Raw genomic sequence first — 22,907 nt, forward strand, 5'->3', positions numbered from 1 at the left:
CCAGTCCACACAAGAGATCCACTTCCTGGACACTACAGTGCTAATAAGCGATGGTCACATAAACACCACCCTATACCGGAAACCTACTGACCGCTATTCCTACCTACATGCCTCCAGCTTTCACCCTGACCACACCACACGATCCATCGTCTACAGCCAAGCTCTGCGATACAACCGCATTTGCTCCAACCCCTCAGACAGAGACAAACACCTACAAGATCTCTGTCAAGCTTTCTTACAACTACAATACCCACCTGCGGAAGTGAAGAAACAGATTGATAGAGCCAGAAGAGTTCCCAGAAGTCACCTACTACAGGACAGGCCTAACAAAGAAAATAACAGAACGCCACCAGCTGTCACCTTCAGCCCCCAACTAAAACCCCTCCAACGCATTATTAAGGATCTACAACCTATCCTGAAGGATGACCCAACACTCTCACAAATCTTGGGAGACAGGCCAGTCCTTGCCTACAGACAGCCCCGCAACCTGAAGCAAATACTCACCAACAACCACATACCACACAACAGAACCACTAGCCCAGGAACCTATCCTTGCAACAAAGCCCGTTGCCAACTGTGCCCACATATCTATTCAGGGGACACCATCACAGGGCCTAATAATATCAGCCACACTATCAGAGGCTCGTTCACCTGCACATCCACCAATGTGATATATGCCATCATGTGCCAGCGATGCCCCCCTGCCATGTACATTGGTCAAACTGGACAGTCTCTATGTAAAAGAATAAATGGACACAAATCAGATGTCAAGAATTATAACATTCATAAATCAGTCGGAGAACACTTCAATCTCTCTGGTCACGCAATTACAGACATGAAGGTCGCTGTCCTACAACAAAAAAACTTCAAATCCAGACTCCAGCGAGAAACTGCTGAATTGGAATTCATTTGCAAATTGGATACTATTAATTTAGGCTTAAATAGAGACTGGGAGTGGCTAAGTCATTATGCAAGGTAGCCTATTTCCCCCTGTTTTTTCCTACCCCCCCCCCCCCAGACGTTCTGGTTAAACTTGGATTTAAACTTAGAGAGTGGTCAGTTTGGATGAGCTATTGCCAGCAGGAGAGTGTGTGTGTGTGTGTGTTTGTTTCCGGGGGCGGGGGAGGGTGAGAAAGCCTGGATTTGTGCTGGAAATGGCCCACCTTGATTATCACGCACATTGTAGGGAGAGTGGTCACTTTGGATAAGCTATTACCAGCAGGAGAGTGAGTTTGTGTGTGTGGTTTTTGGAGGGGGGTGAGGGAGTGAGAGAACCTGGATTTGTGCAGGAAATGGCCCACCTTGATTATCACACACATTGTGAAGAGAGTGGTCACTTTGGATAAGCTATTACCAGCAGGAGAGTGAGTTTGTGTGTGAGGGGGCGGAGGGTGAGAAAACCTGGATTTGTGCTGGAAATGGCCCAACTTGATGATCACTTTAGATAAGCTATTACCAGCAGGACAGTGGGGTGGGAGGAGGTATTGTTTCATGGTCTCTGTGTGTATATAATGTCCTCTGCAGTTTCCACGGTTTGCATCCGATGAAGTGAGCTGTAGCTCACGAAAGCTCATGCTCAAATAAATTGGTTAGTCTCTAAGGTGCCACAAGTCCTCCTTTTCATCCTGGCTAATTTAAATCTCACCTTGTTCTCTGCCTGCAGGCTGCCCTGGAGAGCTGGGGAGAGGCCTGAGCGTGGCTGCTCCTTATTTGCATATTAAAAGCGGCAGTTTGGGGCCATTGGGGTGAAATGTGAGTAAGTTTTGGGGCTGGGACCCACCTGTCTAGTGCAGGCGGTGCGGAGCCTGGCTGAGCAGAGCCTGCCCCTGGCAGGGTGCGTGGTCACCTTCAGCTGGGAGCATGTTGCCCAGCTTGGGGAACGTGCGCCAAGGGTTTGCAAACAGGTTAGGGAGAGATTGTGTGTGTGTTGGTTTCTTGCAGCATGGGGGCGGGGGCGGGAAGGGAGTGAAATGAAATGAAATGAAATGAAATGAAATGTGCCCAGCTGAAGGTTTTGCACTTGGCCTTGAGGATTAAGCCCAAGCCCCCGGCATGGCTGCTGGGAGATGGGTTTCTGACTCGCATCCAGCGCACTCTGCGGGCCACCAGTTGAACCCTCTGAGGCCAAGAGAGTCGGGTTTGGGGTGGCAAAAAGGGGCCTTTGAGGCTCCCAGCACATCTTGAGGCGCAAGGAAATAGCACGAGGTTACCAGCGTCCCTGGGTGGGCTTGAACCACCATCCTCTCAGTTAACAGCCGAATGCACTGACCCATTGTGCCACAGAGACACCTAGACACCTGTCTGCTGTTACCAAGGCTGTGCAGCCTGCAGATCTCCTGCCCAAGCTAGAGCTTGCAAGGCGCTAGTCCAGACAGGACCGGATTCACCGTGGCACCAATGGCTCCACCGTGCCAGGCCCAAGCTCAGACGGGCCCATAACACTCGCTTCCTCCCCTCTCGCAGCATTGCCAAAGTGGAGCCTCGGAGCAGCAGGGATCCAGCCTGGGAGCTGAGAGCCCGTGGGGCCCTGGGAGCTGTAGTTCCTTGGCCAGCTCCCTGCCTAGAGAGCCAGCCCTGGAGCAGGGAAGGAACTACATTTCCCAGCATTCCCTTGGCCACCATCCACAGGAAAGGGAGCGGGGGGAGTGGGGAAGCTGAGACCCCATGCGCTACAGCTTGCTGTGAATGGGGAGCTGGCTGCTCGAAGGGGGTGGCGCTGTGAATGGGGAACAAGTGTGCCCAAGGAGTAGAAGGCTTTGGTCCGGATATCACCCTCAAAGACTTCCCCAGGCTGGATGAGGGATGCTGATGTGACCTCGCCTGGCAGCCCCCAAAGGAGGAACTGGGTGGACTGAATGGACAGTGCCCCTCTCTGTCTGAAGCCTAGCAAGGGGGGGTCTGTGGATCCCACAAGAAGTGAAAATGAAAAGTAAGGGAGGGGAGGCTCTACTCGAGGACCTAGGCAGCTGTAGATACAGTACCAGGCCCGTAGGAGGATTTCCATTCTGAGCCAGGGAAGCAGAAATTGGCTTTTCCTTTCTTGATTTATCCAATATTCAGAAAGGGAATCGAGCACCTGCCTTCCACATTTGAACATTCTCAAAACTCAGGAGTGCTCAAGCTCAATTTGGGCTGCTTGTTACTTCATTTCTCCCCAATCAAATATGCTGATCCACTGAAACGTGCTGTGGAAAAAGTAGGATAAAATTGAGCAACAAATGCTGGCATCTCCCCAGTGCTAACTCGGACTGGAATTGCTATTTTCAACAGCCATTCTCATTTGTTTTAGTTTTGATTGTTGAAAGGGAAGACAGTAATATTGCACTGGCAAATTCCCCACAGAAACAAAGAGTGGAACAAGAGAATAACAAAAGCACCTCACTTTTTCCTCATTTATGTAGGACAGTCTTATTATATGGATCCAGATATCCTCCAATCACACAAGCTGAAAATTGTTCCACTTTACCGCAGTTCTGTAACCGTGCAGGGACCAGTCCCGTCCGTGTTCTGTGCACATCGAAAATTCCTCCTGAATTCAGAAGGGCCTTGCTTTTGTGATCACACTACCAGATATTTTCAGCCCTTGTAAGCGAAGCAGGTTTACATTTCGTAATTGGGCAGGAGGCCTCTCAGAAAAAGTTAGGTGTTGTAGGAGGTGTTGCTTATTCACTGGGGAATGTGAGACCTTCCTGTTACCATAGTAAACCAGTACAGCACAGAATGCGCTTTGCTCCCAGAGTCGAGAATGGGGTCCTTTGATTCTGTACGCAGCCCATTAAAGATAATGAAAAGACTCCCACTCACTTCAACAAGCTTTGGACAGAACTGGTTATACACAGGGTAACTCCACTGTCTTCCCAGGGTCCTGGGCCCACAGCGGAGGGGGGCCATGTGAGCTTGTTGCAGAGCTGCTGCTCAGGGATGGGAACTTCCTGGTACACCAGCCTCCAAAATCATCCAGGCTGCACTTTCTGCACGACTACGTGCTAGCTGAGGGGTGCGTGGGAATTGGTGGCCTCTGCTGCAGGTGATGGGCATCTCAGGCACTTAAAGCCATGGCCTAGAGGAGGGAAGAGCTTAACTGCAGAGTCTGCAGCTGCCTAGGGCCAGTGCTGAGGATTTAGAGGCCCTAGTGCCGCCATTGCTAGGTTCAAGCATGCTCAGCCTTGGAATTGCCACCCCTCCCTTGACTAGTAGCTGCGGCTATCTAAGGCTCTCCTCTGACAATTGGCCCCATGGCTATAGTCAGAGAAGCTGCAGGTGGCTCTGTGACTATTGAGGACCATAAAGCTAGAGCAAATAAAGAAACTGGAATTAACCTCAAGGAACAGAGGTCACCCATAGGAAAGGAATGTCAAGGGGATCAGGGAATGAGAAAGCAGGTGAGGCTTGCAGTGGGAGAATAGTCCCAGCTGGTTGGGGAGCATGTCCAAAGTAGAAAGGAAACAAGCGTGGGGAGAGGTGGTGGTGACCAAGCAGTAGACTAGCCTGTAGATGGGAGCAGAGGGAGAAAGGCTGGTGTGTTCAGATTCCCAAGGGCTAAGTCTTCACTTTGGGGAAATGGTTGGCAAGGGGCTTGCTCGAATGGCAGGATGGGTGCTGGGGAAGGGATTTGTCAGAACCTACCAGGTATCTGCTGGCTTTGGATCTTTGAGCTGAGAGTGGGACCACACACAGTGACTGGTGACATGGGATGGCACTGGAGGCATGGCTATAGAAGTTCTGAATGAGGAAGGAGATAAATCTGTGGGGAACTTCCCTGATCACTCTGAAAGTTCTGTTCACTGTGGACACTGGTAAACCCACATGGGTAGAGCTCAGTGAGAAGAACTGGGGGCTGAGGGAGCTGTGTATGGCAATGCAGCTAGTCATGTAGAGGTGTGTGATCAAAATGAAAAATGTCTCTGAGATTCAGGACCGGGGACACTAGGGCATCAATTGCCCTGCCACACCAGGCCCATGCTCGGAGCCCACAATGACGACATAGGGGCCCACAAATATGTTTGGCACCAGGGCCCACAAAAGGTTAATCTGCCCCTAAATCCAGATGCCAGGGGCTGTGGGTGAAGACCCAGCAGAGTGGCGCAGCGGCAGCGTGCTGGGCCCATAACCCAGATGTCGGTGGATCGAAACCGTCCTCTGCTAGGGCTGCACTTGTTTCTTTTTGCTCTGGGCCTTCACGCGAGGCAGCAACCAGCAGAGCCCCAAGAGCCTAGGCTATGAGGACAGAGGTGGCTGAGGCAGGGGCCTGCCAGGGAGCTCCCTGGCACCTCTGACTGCCTGGACTGAAGGCAAGAGGCCTGCGTGTGGTGAGGGCTCCTGTCCCAGCTGGAGGCAGCCGTGCTTCCTCGTCCCCTTCTCCCACCCGCACCGGCAGGCGGCTTCTGCGTAGAACAGGAGGGAGGCTCTCGGGACACTACACAGCTCTGTGCGGCTGTCAGGGGAAAGAGCTGAGGCTCCCGACTCGACCTGCCATTGACTCACGGGGCTCTGCGCTCTGTCAGCCGGGGTGGGCCAGGCTGTGGCCTGGGCAACATGGCCGCGCTTACCTGACGAGGCATGAGGCAGGCCAAGGGCTGTGTGCTGCCAACAGGGAAGTGGGAGGGAGGCGTCTTCGAGCCGGCGCGTCTCATCCGTTTCTCCCTTGCCACTTGAGTGGAGGTGGGAAGGGAGCGAAACATACCAGGTTCAAGGTTTTGCACTCTGCCGTGAGGATTGAGCCCAAGCCCCTGGTATGGCTGCGGGGAGATGGGATTCTGGGTCGCATCCAGTGCACTCTGAGGGCCACCAGCTGAAACCACTGAGGCCAAGAGGGGCAGTTTTCAGGTGGCAAAAGGGAAACTTTGAGGCTCCCAGCAGGTCTTGAGGAGCAAAGAAGTAGCACAGGGTTACCACCGTCCCTGGGTGGGCTCAAACCACCAGCCTTTCGGTTAACAGCCGAACGCGCTGACCCCTTGCGCCACAGAGACACCTAGAGACTGATGTGCTGTTACCAAAGCTGGTGCCTAGCAGCGTGCGTGTGTGGGGCAGAGTGTTGGGGTGTGGGAGGCAGTGAGGGGTGCAGGCTCTGGGAGAGAGCTTGGTGCAGGAGCGGGCTCCGGGCTGGGCAGAGTGTTGGGTTGTAGGAGGAGCTGTGGGGTGTGGACTCTGGGGGTGGAATTTGGGTGCAGGAGGGGTTCCGTGCCGGGGCAGAGTGTTGGGGTGCGGGGTCTGGAGGGAGCCCCGGGCTGGGGTTTGGGGTGCAGGCTCCGGCTGGGAGGTGCTTACCACAGGTGGTTCCCAGTCAGGAGCTGGCTGCTGGCACGTCTGTGCATGCGACCCCTGGGAGGGAGGGGGGCAGTGGGTCTCCGTGCGCTGACCACACCTGCAAGCACCGCCCTTACAGCTGCCATTGGCCGGTTCTAAGCCAATGGGAGCTGCGGGGACAGTTCTGGAGGTGGGGGCAGGGCATGGAGCTGCCTAACCCCCCACTTTCCCCATGGGCCCCAGAGATGTGCCAGCAGCCAGCCGGGTCTGGGAGGGGCCTGGGGCCAGGGCAGGCAGGCAGCCTCTGAGCCCCGCTGCGCTGCTGGACTTTTAGAAGCAAAGAGTGTGGGGCTGTCACTGAGCTGAAGGAGGGAAATGGTTAATTGAGAGAGGTGGGAGAAGAATAAAATAGTCCCAGAAGCAGAGGTGCTGGAATGCGGGGGAGGGAGTGGGGCCTGGACTCCAACTTTTAAAGGTTGGGGAGACTATGCCCTCAAACTCTTTACCAGCCCTAAGGACAAGGGACTGCAGGAGGGGGTGGAGACGAGCAAGCGGGGGCCAGGGTCTTGGGGAGATGGGGCGATGCGGGGTTGGGATCTTGGGGGAATGGGGGGGTCAGGGGGAAGGGGTGGGCCACAGTTTGGGTGCCTGTGGCCCGCACACTTTTAGGGGGCTTCTGCACCTCCGGCCCACAAGGATGACAAAAGATTAGCAGGCTACTGTTTTAGGTACTCAGCGCCCACTGGCAGCCAGCTCCTGCCCGCACCCCCCACCTGCTAGCCGGCCTGGCTCACAACCTCCTCCTCTTCTCCTTCAGCTCCTCCCACCTGCCATTGATCAGGTGTGTGGGAGGAGGGGGGAGAGGAAGAAATAGGGCGGCATGGCAAGAGACTGGACAGGGGTGGGGAGTAGGGCCTGAGATGGAGCAGGAGTCAAGCAAACCCTAGGAACTCTCAAAGTCAGCACTCTGAGTACAGAAGCCTTCCCTGTGTTATACCAGTAAAATAAAAACCAGCAGGATCTTATTAAAGGGGAAAAGGCAAAATGCCACATTTATTGTGAATACAGAAAGAATCATAGTAAGCAGTTAGTTATAGCTATAACATTCCATTCAATTTCATATTTATTCACACATTCATTCATAGGCACACACACTCCCACACACACAGAGGTTCTGCAAGGTTGTTATCATAGTTACCAGCCTTAGAGTTGCTCATGCCAAGCCACTGGCTAGGTGGCCTGGACATGAGAAGGGAGCAGGGCCTTGTCAGATGCTCATCTGATGCTCCTGGAAGTTGGTTTGCAGAATCAGACCCCAAAGTTCTCACTTTCTAGAGTCCATTTTTATAGGAATTTCTTCCTATGCCAGTCTATGGGAATTGCTTCATCATGCTGTTGCTGAATCAATCAGCAGATGGCACATTCCTGACGGCTCCGTGCTGCCAGATGTTATCTTGTTCTTTGGTTCTCCCATCCTTGAGGCTGTTGGGTGGATTCCAGTCTGCCCTCCGGGGGTCCTCTGGTTATTTCCACTTGACGCCTTCTTCAGCTGATGGACACTGGATTCTTAGGCTGGCACCTCCCTGATCATTCAGTTATTATCCACACCAAGCATCCATCCACATACATCCTCTATCTCTATTTTAATCACAATTGTTAACAAAGCGAGATGAATACAACAAAAGGGCGGGGAGTCTCTGGGTGCTGTTTCTGTTCTTACAGAATATTGCTTTGAGTCTCTTTCTGTGTGAGTAGTTGTTGTTACAAAGAATTGCTTTGAGAATAGACTCTGTCTTAGAATGTACTAACACAATTAGCTATTCGACATTGGTGAGGCCTCATCTGGAGTACTGTGTCCAGTTTTGGGCCCCACACTTCAAGAAGGATGTGGATAAATTGGAGAGAGTCCAGCGAAGGGCAACAAAAATGATTAGGGGTCTGGAACACATGAGTTATGAGGAGAGGCTGAGGGAGCTGGGATTGTTTAGCCTGCAGAAGAGAAGAATGAGGGGGGATTTGATAGCTGCTTTCAACTACCTGAAAGGGGGTTCCAAAGAGGATGGCTCTAGACTGTTCTCAATGGTATCAGATGACAGAACGAGGAGTAATGGTCTCAAGCTGCAGTGGGGGAGGTTTAGATTGGATATTAGGAAAAACTTTTTCACTAAGATGGTGGTGAAACACTGGAATGCGTTACCTAGGGAGGTGGTAGAATCTCCTTCCTTAGAGGTTTTTAAGGTCAGGCTTGACAAAGCCCTGGCTGGGATGATTTAACTGGGAATTGGTCCTGCTTCGAGCAGGGGGTTGGACTAGATGACCTTCTGGGGTCCCTTCCAACCCTTATATTCTATGATTCTATGATTCACACAGAGAGGGAGAGAAACAGTACCAAAAACCAAGACACCTCTTAATTAGTAATACCCTGGAAGTTAAACTATGGGGAATCAAACTCATTTGTGATTTTAATACAGAACTTCTTTAATATGATACAACACCTGAGTCTGAGCTACCAGGATCCCTGCCACAGAGCAGGGTGCACAAGTCTAAGCCTCCCTTTCCCACACATGGCTCTGGACAGCACCAGGAATGATTTGGCTCCTGGCACACAAGGGCTGAGTTGCCTGGACAGGGGCTTGATGCCTGGTCCCACCCATTAAGAGCCTGATGCTCTGTGGACTGAGCTGGCCAGGCTTGCTGAGAGCCTCTCCCCGTCCGCTTTTTCCTCCACAGTCACTGCCAGTTCCTCCTCCTCTTCCTCCCTCCTGCACCTCAGGGTCAATAAATCTCTACACCTAGACAGCCAGCCCACCTGCTGCACCCCAATCCCCCATGCCTAAGCCTTCCTGCCAAAGTCCTGCACCTGGCTCCATAGAATTAAGTCTCACATCTCGCTGGGAACTCGACTTCTTGTGCCCAGAGAGCCTCTGCCCCCCTCAGTAGCTGACCTGAGAAACTCAGTATCAAGTTTCCTTCCCCACTCTGAACTCTAGGGTACAGATGTGGGGACCTGCATGAAAACCTCCGAAGCTTACTTTTACCAGCTTAGGTTAAAACTTCCCCAAGGTACAAATTATTTTACCCTTTGCCCTTGGATTTCCACTGCTACCACCAAACTTTATCTGGGTTCCTGAAAAAATGGAGTTTGGACATGTCTTTCCCCCCAGAATCCTCCCATCCCTTGCACCCCACTTCCTGGGGAAGGTTTGGTAAAAATCCTCACCAATTTGCATAGGTGACCACAGACCCAAACCCTTGGATCTTAGAACAATGAAAAAGCATTCAGTTTCCTTACAAGAAGACTTTTAATTGAAGTAAAAAGAAAAGAATAACCTCTGTAAAATCAGGATGGTGAATACCTTACAGGGTAATTAGATTCAAAACATACAGAATCCCTCTAGACAAAACCTTAAGTTACAAAAAAGACACACAGACAGGAATATTCGTTCTATTCAGCACAGCTATTTTCTCAGCCATCTAAAGAAATCATAATCTAACACTTAGCTAGCTAGATTACTTACTAAGTTCTAAGACTCCATTCCTGTTCTGTCTCCGGCAAAAGCATCACCCAGACAGACACAAACCCTTTGTTTTTCTCCCCCCTCCCAGCTTTTGAAAGTCTCTTGTCTCCTCATTGTTCATTTTGGTCAGGTGCCAGCAAGGTTACCTTTAGCTTCTTAACCCTTTACAGGTGAGAGGATTTTTCCTCTGGCCAGGAGGGATTTTAAAGGGGTTTACCCTTCCCTTTATATTTATGACACTCAGTGTCCACCTTTTCCAAAGAACTCTATGGAGAGGCTTCTCTCATGTGGCCTAATGGATAAGGCATCTGACTTTGGATGAAGTGATTGAGGGTTCGAGTCCCTTCGTGGTTGGACTTGTGCAGTTTTCCCTTTGTGCTGAAAGTCCTGCTTTCTTCAGGGTTGGATCCTCTTCTTGGCTGCTCAGGCCAATGCTCTGGCTTCAGCTAGACCCCCGGCAAGGAGTTGGGTTTGGGCGTCACAAAGGCTAGGGCGTGAGCCCCAGGTGCGTCCAGTCTAGCCTTTGTCATTCCTGACTTGCCAAAGTAAATGGGCAGATGCCCGGGCTAGCGTGTAGAGCAGTTTCCCTCCTCCAAATGTGCGGTTGTCCCTGTGCTTGAGGGGGCTAAATAGCGCCTTGGGAGCTGGCTGTTTCTCTGCTTCTCCCCAGCTGGGTAAAAGCCTCTTGGGGTAAAATCTCCTGCCCTGCTGCAACAGTGAGTACCTGGAGTGGGAACGGTCAGAGGCCCCACCAGGGTGGCCCTGCTTTCCTACCATCTTCTGATGCTGGCCACTGAGAATCAGCAGCCGCCCTGCATGCTGGTCTGTGGGTGACATTCAGTGGGTGTTCGGCATGCAAGGGAGCAGGCTGGCCAGATGTCTTATGCCCATCTGATGGCCACACATACACACGGTCCTCCCCTCCTCTTGCCCTACCCTCAGTTGCTCTGTGGCTTATAAACCTTCCCTTGGAGCTGTCAGCACCAGCCGCCTCTGCTGTAGGTGCCCAGACGAGGAGAGGTGTGCTGGTCTCCAGCCTGGGAATCTTCCTCCCTCCTACCTAGCCCTGACTTTGAAGCTTGGCCCTGCCACTCCTTTCTTCAAGCGCCATGTGGGAAAGAGGAAAAGTGTGACAGCAAGCACAAGGGCCAAACTTGTGGGCATCAGGTGAAGCAGCGAGAATCCCAACCACCAGGTCAAACCACAGGACTGCAGGCATCAGTAGCCAGCCCTAGAGCCCCAAACCATGGCAGCCATCCCACCCAAAGACCTGGCTCCAGTGGGCACGAGTCACCCAGTAGAAGGTAAACAACTCGCTTTTGCTCAGCTGGAGACAGGAACACTTTGAGCTCCAGAGATTTACCACAAGGTCACACTGAGATTTGAACTCAGCTTGCAGAATTCAGAGTCCTGAGTGCTGACCATTACACCATGGGACCAGCTTCTGCTGCCTTCTCTGGCCATCAGTGACCCTCACGGGGCTGGCTTGTGTAAGGGAACTGTTGGCCCTTTACTAAAACTTTATGGGGTTTTTTGGTTGGCTAGTTCCCAGTCCCAATAGAAAGGGGAAGAGTCAGTGGGAAATCAGGACCCTGAGAGTGACAGGGCCCTGGGGCAATGGTCACCAAGTGGTAGGGAACAAGTGAGAATTGGTTGATGGAGAAAAATTCCTGGTGAAAATTGGCAAAGCTGTGGATATTTTGAAAAGTTACAGTGAATTTACACATGAAGATACAAACAGAGAGACAAACACACAGAGAGAAAGAGAAAATCACACAGTGCACAGGCCCACACAGACATAAACAAAAACCGCACACACACACACACACAAAGCCATACACACATAAGGGAAAGCCACTCAAAACATACAAAGAACAAACCCACACCAAAAACACAGAAAAAGCACACAACAAGAAAACACAAAATCCACATACCAAAAGAATACTAAGCAAAAAACAATATGCATGCAAAAATCATACACACACGCACACAAAACTGGGGAAGGCATTCACAAAAATCACCCAGGACGCACATGCACATCAACACGACAGACACAAAACATACCAACACAAACAGAGAGACAAACACACAGAGAGAAAGAGAAAATCACACACTGCACAGGCCCACACAGGTATAAACAAAAACCACACACACAGGCAGTGTTTGAGTCTCATAGCCAAGAGAGTGTTCCCAAAGGTGGTTCGGTGAGCAAAGATTGAGGAGGGTCGGGGGGTGAAGAATCACAGAATGGGCCATGCTCTGGGCTCTGTTTGACCCCTCCTGACACTGGTGGCTGGTGGATAGCGGAGCATTGTAGATGTGTGAAATCTGCCCTGCACTTGATAAAGGGAGGGACCTCAGTGTCTTCTGAGCTGGGATTGTATTTTCCACAGGGCAAAATGATTGGCAGAAGCCATTTGCTTAAAGAAAACCAGTGCTCCAGGTGAGGTTTGAATTCACAACCTCAGCACTATTCCACACAGGACTGCTCTATAAGTACTATGTGCTAACCCATTGCACCAGTAGAACCCCTAGTTAGGGGCTTGTCTCCTTGTTCCATGGATGTATGTATGGATGAGGGGGTTGCATTAGCTAAAACAAATCCACATTAAATGCTGCAGGACGGTAGCAACAGAGGTGGGGAGCCTCCTTCCGTGTGATCGAGCTGCTTCCCACCTTCCGCTGCTGAGGGGAAGGTTGGTGCTTTGAGCCGCCCGGTGCTGGAACTTCTCCTGGGTGAGGTTAATGAGACTCTGAAGAAGGGAAGGGAAGTCTTTTCTATCTGTAGGCTCATTGGTCCCCTGTTGGGGCAATGCAGAGGCAAGTCCCGACCTGGGTGAGTCACAAAGAGGCTGTGTCCCATGGTGTATGTGTGGGAGAGGGATAGGGCAGGGTTGGGGTGGGCTCCAGGGGAAAAGGTTGGGTGTGACAGTGTGTGGCGGAGGGGGAAGGGTGTGTTTCTTAGGATATAAATGAGGGCAAACACAGGGGTAGTGACAGTGAAGCCCCGGGTCTGAGTGTTATGACCCTGTGCGGTGCTGCCATTCACCTTCCCCTCCTGTGGTCTCAGGTGTCATTGGAATCCAGCATTTTTCACCTGTCACCGTCCCAGAGGTGTCACACATGTCCCAAATACAAAGTGTCCCTCTTGGAGACGCGAGGACTGGAGCGGATTTCAGCTGCTGGACAGCTCTGCTGGGTTTTCTACATTCGCGAGGCAAATGCTGAGTGTTTACATTCATTTGAAGCATCCCCATTCAGTGGACTCCTGAACACACTAGAGATGGGTCTGGAAATCGATTTTCAATCGAAAAAGTTTTTAAAGGGAAGTGCTTGGATTTGAACTAGGAACCCATTGCCCTGCTGGCAAATATTCAATCAGTGAGCTACACTCTCAACAAAGGACTCCTGGAGGAGGAACAGTTTTGTTAGTGAACTTTATTTCTACACAAACACCACAGCTAACAAAATCCCCACACCCGCTCTGTGTCACCAGAGCACAACAACTTTCCTTGGAGCACACACTGCTCCCCAGCTCTGTGCCCTTCCATCTCCCCAGCATTGCTCCAATGCCTTAAAGCAGGGTCTCAAACTCACTTTCCCTTAGGGCCAGTGTCAGTCCTCAAATTCTCCCAGTGGGCCAATAATGTCACTCATGCCACACAGAACCCGCTCCCCAAAACTCCACCCCCCAAAAACTCTGGCCCCAACCTGCCTAAGGCTCTGGGAGGGAGTTTGGGTGGGAGAAAGGTCTGGGGTAGGGGATTGGGGTGCAGGCTCTGGGAGGGCGTTTGGGTGCAGAAGAGGTGAGAGGCTGGGCTCTGGGAGGGAGTTTGGGTGGGGGAGGGGGTCTTGGGTGCAGGCTCTGGGATGGAGTTTGGGTCCTGGGTGGAGGCTCTGGACTGGGGCAGGGGGTGGGGGTGCAGGAGGAAGGGGTGGGGGTGCAGGCTCTGGGAGGGGGTCGGAGGTCCAGTGCTTACCTGGGGCTCCAAGGTCGGGGGGGACCTCCTCACCCTGCTGCCCCCAGGCACTACCCCCACCATTGGCCGCAGAGGTGCTCGGGGCATTGGCAGCACGAGCAGGGAGGGGCCAGCAGCCACTGGAGCGAGCAGGAAGATGCCGCTCAGCTCTGCTGTGCTGCCCGGGCCCCTGAAGTGGCAGGGGGGAGCATCTGGGGGCAGCAGGTGGGGCCGAGAGAGAGAACCGGCCCCAAAACTGCTGGAGCCCTGCGGGCCACATTGGGAGGCTCGCAAGCCGCAAATGGCCTGGAGGCTGGGAGTTTGAGACCCCGGATATAATTGCTTCGGCCTTGCAGTTCACCAAGTCCAAAAGTAAACATCTCTTCAAATCCAAGGGAGTGGAGATCAATCAATGTTCAGAGTCATCCCACGTGAAAGCACCACATTGTGGGTTCAAGCTGGCCCCATCGTGTGGCCATCATCTTTCCCTCCTCTCCCTTAGAAGTTTTGGTATTTGCATAGAAACTTTCTTCCCTCAGGAGAGACCTGGGAACCAGGGTTGCCAGCCAGACAAACACCTTTAAGAGGAGGTGTCCCTCTCCCAGTCAAAAAATGATCTCCCACCTTCAGTTCAGTGACAGCCTGAAGTGTTCCTTATCCCACCAGAGCTGGCAGTGGGGCCAGATATAAAGAGTGAAACACGACACATCATAGCTATGCCCACAGTGACTGCAAAATCTTTTTATATACTTCTTATTACCTCAATGTCTTGGTTTCTCTGGAGTCTAGACCTTGACTGTCCCTTGTCCAAGAAATTTGGACCTTGACAAAAAGAATCGACTACCTGATTAAGGCCACGGATTTGACACCCACCGGGGTGTCCTACACAGGTACCAGACTAACAGCAATGGCCACCATAGTTTTTAATCAGGGCAATAAATTGAAACAAACTCCTGTTAAATCATTTCTCAGCCAGAGCCCTTCACCCACATTCCATAGGGCATTGGGCCACCATGTGGATGTTTCATTTCCCACCTCAATTTCACACAGAGACACAATTCCCGGATGACTGGAAAAAGGCTAATGTAGTGCCAATCTTTAAAAAACGGAAGGAGGAGGATCCTGGGAACTACAGGCCAGTCAGCCTCACTTCAGTCCCCAGAAAAATCATGGAGCAGGTCCTCAAAGAATCAATCCTGAAGCACTTAGAGAAGAGGAAAGTGATCAGGAACAGTCAGCATGGATTCACCAAGGGAAGGTCATGCCTGACTAATCTAATCACCTTCTATGATGAGATTACTGGTTCTGTGGATGAAGGGAAAGCAGTGGATGTATTGTTTCTTGACTTTAGCAAAGCTTTTGACACGGTCTCCCACAGTATTCTTGTCAGCAAGTTAAAGAAGTACGGGCTGGATGAATGCACTATAAGGTGAGTAGAAAGTTGGCTAGATTGTCGGGCTCAACAAGTTGTGATCAATGGCTCCATGTCTAGTTGGCAGCCGGTGTCAAGTGGAGTGCCCCAGGGGTCAGTCCTGGGGCTGGTTTTGTTCAATATCTTCATAAATGATCTGGAGGATGGTGTGGATTGCACTCTCAGCAAATTTGCAGATGACACTAAACTGGGAGGAGTGGTAAATACGCTGGAGGGCAGGGATAGGATACAGAGGGACCTAGACAAATTGGAGGATTGGGCCAAAAGAAATCTGATGAGGTTCAATAAGGATAAGTGCAGGGTCCTGCACTTAGGACGGAAGAACCCAATGCACAGCTACAGACTAGGGACCGAATGGCTAGGCAGCAGTTCTGCAGAAAAGGACCTAGGGGTGACAGTGGACGAGAAGCTGGATATGAGTCAGCAGTGTGCCCTTGTTGCCAAGAAGGCCAATGGCATTTTGGGATGTATAAGTAGGGGCATAGCGAGCAGATCGAGGGACGTGATCGTCCCCCTCTATTCGACATTGGTGAGGCCTCATCTGGAGTACTGTGTCCAGTTTTGGGCCCCACACTACAAGAAGGATGTGGATAAATTGGAAAGAGTCCAGCGAAGGGCAACAAAAATGATTAGGGGTCTGGAACACATGACTTATGAGGAGAGGCTGAGGGAACCGGGATTGTTTAGTCTGCAGAAGAGAAGAATGAGGGGGGATTTGATAGCTGCTTTCAACTAACTGAGAGGTGGTTCCAGAGAGGATGGTTCTAGACTATTCTCAGTGGTAGAAGAGGACAGGACAAGGAGTAATGGTCTCAAGTTGCAGTGGGGGAGGTTTAGGTTGGATATTAGGAAAAACTTTTTCACTAGGAGGGTGGTGAAACACTGGAATGCGTTGCCTAGGGAGGTGGTGGAATCTCTTTCCTTAGAAGTTTTTAAGGTCAGGCTTGACAAAGCCCTGGCTGGGATGATTTAATTGGGGATTGGTCCTGCTTTTGAGCAGGGGGTTGGACTAGATGACCTCCTGAGGTCCCTTCCAACCCTGATATTCTATGATTCTATTTCCTTTGCACAGATCCATGAACAGCAAAACCTCCTTGTGTCTCTTGTCTGAGCCAGGGCACTCAATTCCAGTGAACCCTTCTCTCCTGCAATAGCAATAGTCAGACAGAGGGACGTAGCCACCTGCGTCCCTGCCGGGGAGACATTGGCTCGGCTCTTTCTTTTTGCTGCTCTTGTTAGTCCATGAAACATCAAGGATGGAATGCAAGGCTGAGTTCACGCACCAACCCCCTGAAAAGTTTCCATGCCCCAGAGAAAACCTGACCCCTGCTATTGGAACGATGTGCTGGAGATTTGACTAGGAAAGGGACTGTTTGCTTGTCAATGTGGGGAATGAACAATGATCTACAGCAATGTCGTTAACACAAACACGCTCTCATCATGCTCCAGCCGGAAGGGAAATGAGCAGGAATTCTCGCTGTTCAGCCATGGACACACTTACACTAATGCACAGCCTTGAGTGTGCTGGGGAAGCTGGTCTGAGGAAACCATTTGAAGTGACAATTCTGTGAGGACTGAATCATAGTGTAGTGGAACAGCTGTACATCAAGTAGTTGTGGCCGAGTGGTTAAGGCGATGGACTAGAAATCCATTGGGGTTGCCCCGCGCAGGTTCAAATCCTGCCAACTACGGAAGCACTGGGCTGTTATTATTACTGTAGTCTTAGTGCCTGAGCATCCACAGTGTGAACTGGAGCCAGATCTGGTCTCTTTGGCTGTCTACACTTAAAATGTTGCTGTGACACTTCTCTAGCACCTTGGGTAGACCGTCACTACACTGACTGGAGGGGTTTTCCCATCCCTGTAATAGCGACAGGGACAGAACAATTCTTCCTTTTATTTAGCGTTATCTAACCAGGGCTTAGGTCAGCTTAACTCTATTGGTTTGGGGGTGTGGATTTTTCACACCCTGAGACACGTAGCTCTGCCAGTTAAGTGACCAGCGTACAGCAGCCCTTAGATCCCTTTGAGTATTGCAGTGCATTCACTGAACTGTGAGAGGAAAACATCAGCTCACAAACACAGAGACTGAATTCCCCACAGTTAATCTCTCTGCACTTTCAAGAAAGTCACAAAATTGAATTCATTCCTGCTAGGACAGAGAAAAAATAAGTGACACTAAATTTTTGGCTTGATTAAATAAAGTTAAGGGTTTAATTACTACAGTAAAAATATGTACTGATTCCTCCAAATAACACCATTACTTGAAATAGAAACACAGACAAATCTTGTCAGTGACGACTAATTTAACAAATGATCTTCCCATTATTAATTTCCACTGTGCCCCCACTGCAGGTCTGTGCCCCTTCAGTGTAACTGCTCTGCATTTGCCTTCCAAAGAACTGGCCTGACTCACTTCTCAGCAGCAAACGAGTCAATTCCACATTGCCTCCCCAGAAAAATCAGCCTGGAGCTAAGGGCAGCACTGGCGGGGGAGGGGAGGTTCCCTTTAGTTCCCAGCGAGGCATGAGGGAACCGAGCGCATCTCTCGAAGAACTTTTGGAGCTGACCTGGGGAAAGCGCCAGGCTGCGGCCGGGACTCAGGCTGGGGCAGCATGGCCGCGCTTCCCTGGTGAGCCATGAGACACGCCAAGGGCTGTGTGCAGCCAACAGGGAAATGGGAGGGAGGCGTCTTCGAGCTGGCGCGTCTCGTCTGTTTCTCCCTTGCCGCTTGGGGGGAGGCGGGAAGGGAGCGAAACGTGCCCAGCTGAAGGTTTTGCACTAGGCCTTGAGGATTAAGCCCGAGCCCCCGGCATGGCTGCTGGGAGATGGGTTTCTGACTCGCACCCAGCGCACTCTTCGAGTAACCAGCTGAACCCCCTGAGGCCAAGAGAGTCGGGTTTGAGGTGGCAAAAAGGGGCCTTTGAGGCTCCCAGCATATCTTGAGGCGCAAGGAAATAGCACGAGGTTACCAGCGTCCCTGGGTGGGCTCAAACCACCATCCTCTCGGTTAACAGCCGAATGCACTGACCCATTGCGCCACAGAGACACCTAGAGATCTGTCTGCTGTTACCAAGGCTGTGCAGCCTGCAGATCTCCTGCCCAAGCTAGAGCTTGCAAGGTGCTAGTCCGGACAGGACCGGATTCACCGTGGCACCAATGGCTCCATCATGCCAGGCCCAAGCTCAGACGGGGCCCATAACACTTGCTTCCTCCCCTCTCGCAGCTCTGCCAAAGTGGAGTCTTGGAGCAGCAGGGATCCAGCCTGGGAGCTGAGAGCCCATGCGGCCCTGGGAGTTGTAGTTCCTTGGCCAGCTCCCTGCCTAGAGAGCCAGCCCTGGAGCAGGGAAGGAACTACATTTCCCAGCATTCCCTTGGCCACCATCCACAGGAAAGGGAGCGGGGGGAGTGGGGAAGCTGAGACCCCATGCGCTGCAGCTTGCTGTGAATGGGGAGCTGGCTGCTCGAAGGGGGTGGCGCTGTGAATGGGGAACAAGTGTGCCCAAGGAGTAGAAGGCTTTGATCCTGATATCACCCTCAAAGATTTCCCCAGGCTGGATGAGGGATGCTGGTGTGACCTCGCCTGGCAGCCCCCAAAGGAGGAACTGGGTGGACTGAATGGACAGTGCCCCTCTCTGTCTGAAGCCTAGCAAGGGGGGGTCTGTGGATCCGACAAAAAGTGAAAATGAAAAGTAAGGGAGGGGAGGCTCTACTCGAGGACCTAGGCAGCTGTAGATACAGTACCAGGCCCGTAGGAGGATTTCCATTCTGAGCCAGGGAAGCAGAAATTGGCTTTTCCTTTCTTGATTTATCCAATATTCAGAAAGGGAATCGAGCACCTGCCTTCCACATTTGAACATTCTCAAAACTCAGGAGTGCTCAAGCTCAATTTGGGCTGCTTGTTACTTCATTTCTCCTCAATCAAATATGCTGATCCACTGAAACGTGCTGTGGAAAAAGTAGAATAAAATTGAGCAACAAATGCTGGCATCTCCCCAGTGCTAACTCGGACTGGAATTGCTATTTTCAACAGCCATTCTCATTTGTTTTAGTTTTGATTGTTGAAAGGGAAGACAGTAATATTGCACTGGCAAATTCCCCACAGAAACAAAGAGTGGAACAAGAGAATAACAAAAGCACCTCACTTTTTCCTCATTTATGTAGGACAGTCTTATCATATGGATCCAGATATCCTCCAATCACACAAGCTGAAAATTGTTCCACTTTACCGCAGTTCTGTAACCGTGCAGGGACCAGTCCCGTCTGTGTTCTGTGCACCTCGAAAATTCCTCCTGAATTCAGAAGGGCCTTGCTTTTGTGACCACACTACCAGATATTTTCAGCCCTTGTAAGCGAAGCAGGTTTACATTTCGTAATTGGGCAGGAGGCCTCTCAGAAAAAGTTAGGTGTTGTAGAAGGTGTTGCTTATTCACTGGGGAATGTGAGACCTTCCTGTTACCATAGTAAACCAGTACAGCACAGAATGCGCTTTGCTCCCAGAGTCGAGAATGGGGTCCTTTGATTCTGTATGCAGCCCATTAAAGAAAATGAAAAGACTCCCACTCACTTCAACAAGCTTTGGACAGAACTGGTTATACACAGCGTAACTCCACTGTCTTCCCAGGGTCCTGGGCCCACAGCGGAGGGGGGCCATGTGAGCTTGTTGCAGAGCTGCTGCTCAGGGATGGGAACTTCCTGGTACCCCAGCCTCCAAAATCATCCAGGCTGCACTTTCTGCATGACTACGTGCTAGCTGAGGGGTGCGTGGGAATTGGTGGCCTCTGCTGCAGGTGATGGGCATCTCAGGCACTTAAAGCCATGGCCTAGAGGAGAGAAGCGCTTAACTGCAGAGTCTGCAGCTGCGTAGGGCCAGTGCTGAGGATTTAGAGGCCCTAGTGCCGCCGTTGCTAGGTTCAAGCATGCTCAGCCTTGGAATTGCCACCCCTCCCTTGACTAGTAGCTGCGGCTATCTAAGGCTGGCCTCTGACAATTGGCCCCATGGCTATAGTTAGAGAAGCTGCAGGTGGCTCTGTGACTACTGGGGGACATTAAGCTAGGAGCAGATAAAGAAACTGAAATGAACCTCAAGGAACAGAGGTCACCCATAGGAAAGGAATGTCAAGGGGATTAGGGAAAGAGGAAGCAGGTGAGGCTTGCAGTGGGAGAATAGTCCCAGCTGGTTGGGGAGCATGTCCAAAGTAGAAAGGAAACAAGCGTGGGGAGAGGTGGTGGTGACCAAGCAGTAGACTAGCCTGTAGATGGGAGCAGAGGGAGAAAGGCTGGTGTGTTCAGATTCCCAAGGGCTAAGTCCTCACTTTGGGGAAATGGTGTTGGCAAGGGGCTTGCTCGAATGGCAGGATGGGTGCTGGGGAAGGGATTTGTCAGAACTGACCAGGCATCTGCTGGCTTTGGATCTTTGAGCTGAGAGTGGGAGCACACACAGTGACTGGTGACATGGGGTGGCACTGGAGGCATGGCTATAGAAGGTCTGAATGAGGAAGGAGATAAATCTGTGGGGAACTTCCCTGATCACTCTGAAAGTTCTGTTCACTGTGGACACTGGTAAACCCACATGGGTAGAGCTCAGTGAGAAGAACTGGGGGCTGAGGGAGCTGTGTATGGCAATGCAGCTAGTCATGTAGAGGTGTGTGATCAAAATGAAAAATGTCTCTGAGATTCAGGACCGGGGACACTAGGGCATCAATTGCCCTGCCACACCAGGCCCATGCTCGGAGCCCACAATGACGACATGGGGCCCACAAATATGCTTGGCACCAGGGCCCACAAAAGGTTAATGTGCCCCTAAATCCAGATGCTGGGGGCTGTGGTTGAAGGCACAGCAGAGTGGCGCATCGGCAGCGTGCTGGGCCCATAACCCAGATGTCGGTGGATCGAAACCATCCTCTGCTAGGGATGCACTTGTTTCTTTTTGCTCTGGGCCTTCACGCGAGGCAGCAATCAGCAGAGCCCCAAGAGCCTAGGCCATGAGGCCGGAGGTGGCTGAGGCGGGGGCCAACAGGGAAGTGGGAGAGAGGCGTCTTCGAGCCGGCGCGTCTCATCCGTTTCTCCCTTGCCGCTTGAGTGGAGGCGGGAAGGGAGCGAAACATACCAGGTTCGAGGTTTTGCACTCTGCCGTGAGGATTGAGCCTAAGCCCCTGGTATGGCTGCGGGGAGATGGGATTCTGGGTCGCATCCAGTGCACTCTGAGGGCCACCAGCTGAAACCACTGAGGCCAAGAGGGGCAGTTTTCAGGTGGCAAAAGGGAAACTTTGAGGCTCCCAGCAGGTCTTGAGGAGCAAAGAAGTAGCACAGGGTTACCACCGTTCCTGGGTGGGCTCGAACCACCAGCCTTTTAGTTAACAGCCAAACACGCTGACCCCTTGCGCCACAGAGACACCTAGAGACTGATGTGCTGTTACCAGAGCTGGTGCCTAGCAGCGTGCGCGTGTGGGGCAGAGTGTTCGGTTGTGGGAGGCAGTGAGGGGTGCAGGCTCTGGGAGAGAGCTTGGTGCAGGAGCGGGCTCCGGGCTGGGCAGAGTGTTGGGTTGTAGGAGGAGCTGTGGGGTGTGGACTCTGGGGGTGGAATTTGGGTGCAGGAGGGGTTCCGTGCCGGGGCAGAGTGTTGGGGTGCGGGGTCTGGAGGGAGCCCCGGGCTGGGGTTTGGGGTGCAGGCTCCGGCTGGGAGGTGCTTACCACAGGTGGTTCCCAGTCAGGAGCTGGCTGCTGGCATGTCTGTGCATGCGACACCTGGGAGGGAGGGGGGCAGCGGGTCTCTGTGTGCTGACCTCACCTGCAAGCACCGCTCCTACAGCTGCCATTGGCCGGTTCCAAGCCAATGGGAGCTGCGGGGACAGTTCTGGAGGTGGGGGCAGGGCATGGAGCTGCCTAACCCCCCACTTTCCCCACGGGCCCCAGAGATGTGCCAGCAGCCAGTCGGGTCTGGGAGGGGCCCGGGGTCAGGGCAGGCAGGCAGCCTCTGAGCCCCGCTGCGCTGCTGGACTTTTAGCGGCCCAGAGATCGGGATCGACTGGCTGGGGCTCCAGGTTTGACCAGTTGATCGCAATCGACGGGTGGTGACCACTGTTATAAAGAGTAAACTGAAATGGCCATGCGATGGTGCCAGAGGCTAAGAAATGAAAAGCCCCAAGATCCCTCACTCCTCATTAACTCTGAACAGGGGTTTAATTCAAATCCCTTTCGTTCTGTGGCTAGTAAAATATAAGGTTCTAGCTATTTGAAGAGTTGTGACACTGGGGTTATGGATGCTGTAACCATATCTCAGACTGAATAATGATTTTAGATCTGATTCCTGGCAGCTTCCCAAAAGCAAACCCAATTGGTTCTTCCCTACAATTGGTGATCCTGGGCAGCAGGGGATCCCCTTCATCTGCTGGGGAACCTCTCTGGGTCCCACTGTCAAATCTCCTCTATTTTCCAGCACTTCAGGTGCTTCTGACTCCTTGGGGAGGTTTTCCTTGCAAGGTCTCTGTGTCAATCTTTGCGTGTAGGAAGCAAAGAGTGTGGGGCTGTCACTGAGCTGAAGGAGGGAAATGGTTAATTGAGAGAGATGGCTGAAGAATAAAATAGTCCCAGAAGCAGAGGTGCTGGAATGTGGGGGAGGGAGTGGGGCCTGGCCCCCAACTTTTAAAGGTGGGGAGACTATGCCCTCCAACTCTTCACTCTCTGCCCTCCAACTCTCCAAGTCTTTCTCAAAACTCTCAGCCCCGGGTCTGAGTGTTATGAGAGAGAAAGA

The 22,907-nt window shown here is 52.0% G+C and overlaps 5 non-coding genes across 5 annotated transcripts; 1 reads left to right on the forward strand and 4 right to left on the reverse strand.

Moving 5' to 3' along the window:
• Nucleotides 1-2,213: 2,213 nt before the first annotated feature.
• TRNAN-GUU (transfer RNA asparagine (anticodon GUU)) lies at nt 2,214-2,287 on the reverse strand. The gene has a single exon. It is a non-coding gene; the product is annotated as a tRNA-Asn (tRNA).
• Nucleotides 2,288-5,895: 3,608 nt separating this feature from the next.
• TRNAN-GUU (transfer RNA asparagine (anticodon GUU)) lies at nt 5,896-5,969 on the reverse strand. Its single transcript has one exon. It is a non-coding gene; the product is annotated as a tRNA-Asn (tRNA).
• Nucleotides 5,970-16,764: 10,795 nt separating this feature from the next.
• TRNAS-AGA (transfer RNA serine (anticodon AGA)) lies at nt 16,765-16,846 on the forward strand. Its single transcript has one exon. It is a non-coding gene; the product is annotated as a tRNA-Ser (tRNA).
• Nucleotides 16,847-18,129: 1,283 nt separating this feature from the next.
• On the reverse strand, nt 18,130-18,203 carry TRNAN-GUU (transfer RNA asparagine (anticodon GUU)). Its single transcript has one exon. It is a non-coding gene; the product is annotated as a tRNA-Asn (tRNA).
• A 3,272-nt stretch (nt 18,204-21,475) lies between these two features.
• TRNAN-GUU (transfer RNA asparagine (anticodon GUU)) lies at nt 21,476-21,549 on the reverse strand. The gene has a single exon. It is a non-coding gene; the product is annotated as a tRNA-Asn (tRNA).
• Between the last annotated feature and the right edge of the window lie 1,358 nt (nt 21,550-22,907).

This window comes from Caretta caretta, chromosome 12, assembly GCF_965140235.1.
Source record: "Caretta caretta isolate rCarCar2 chromosome 12, rCarCar1.hap1, whole genome shotgun sequence".
NCBI lineage: Eukaryota > Metazoa > Chordata > Testudines > Cheloniidae > Caretta > Caretta caretta.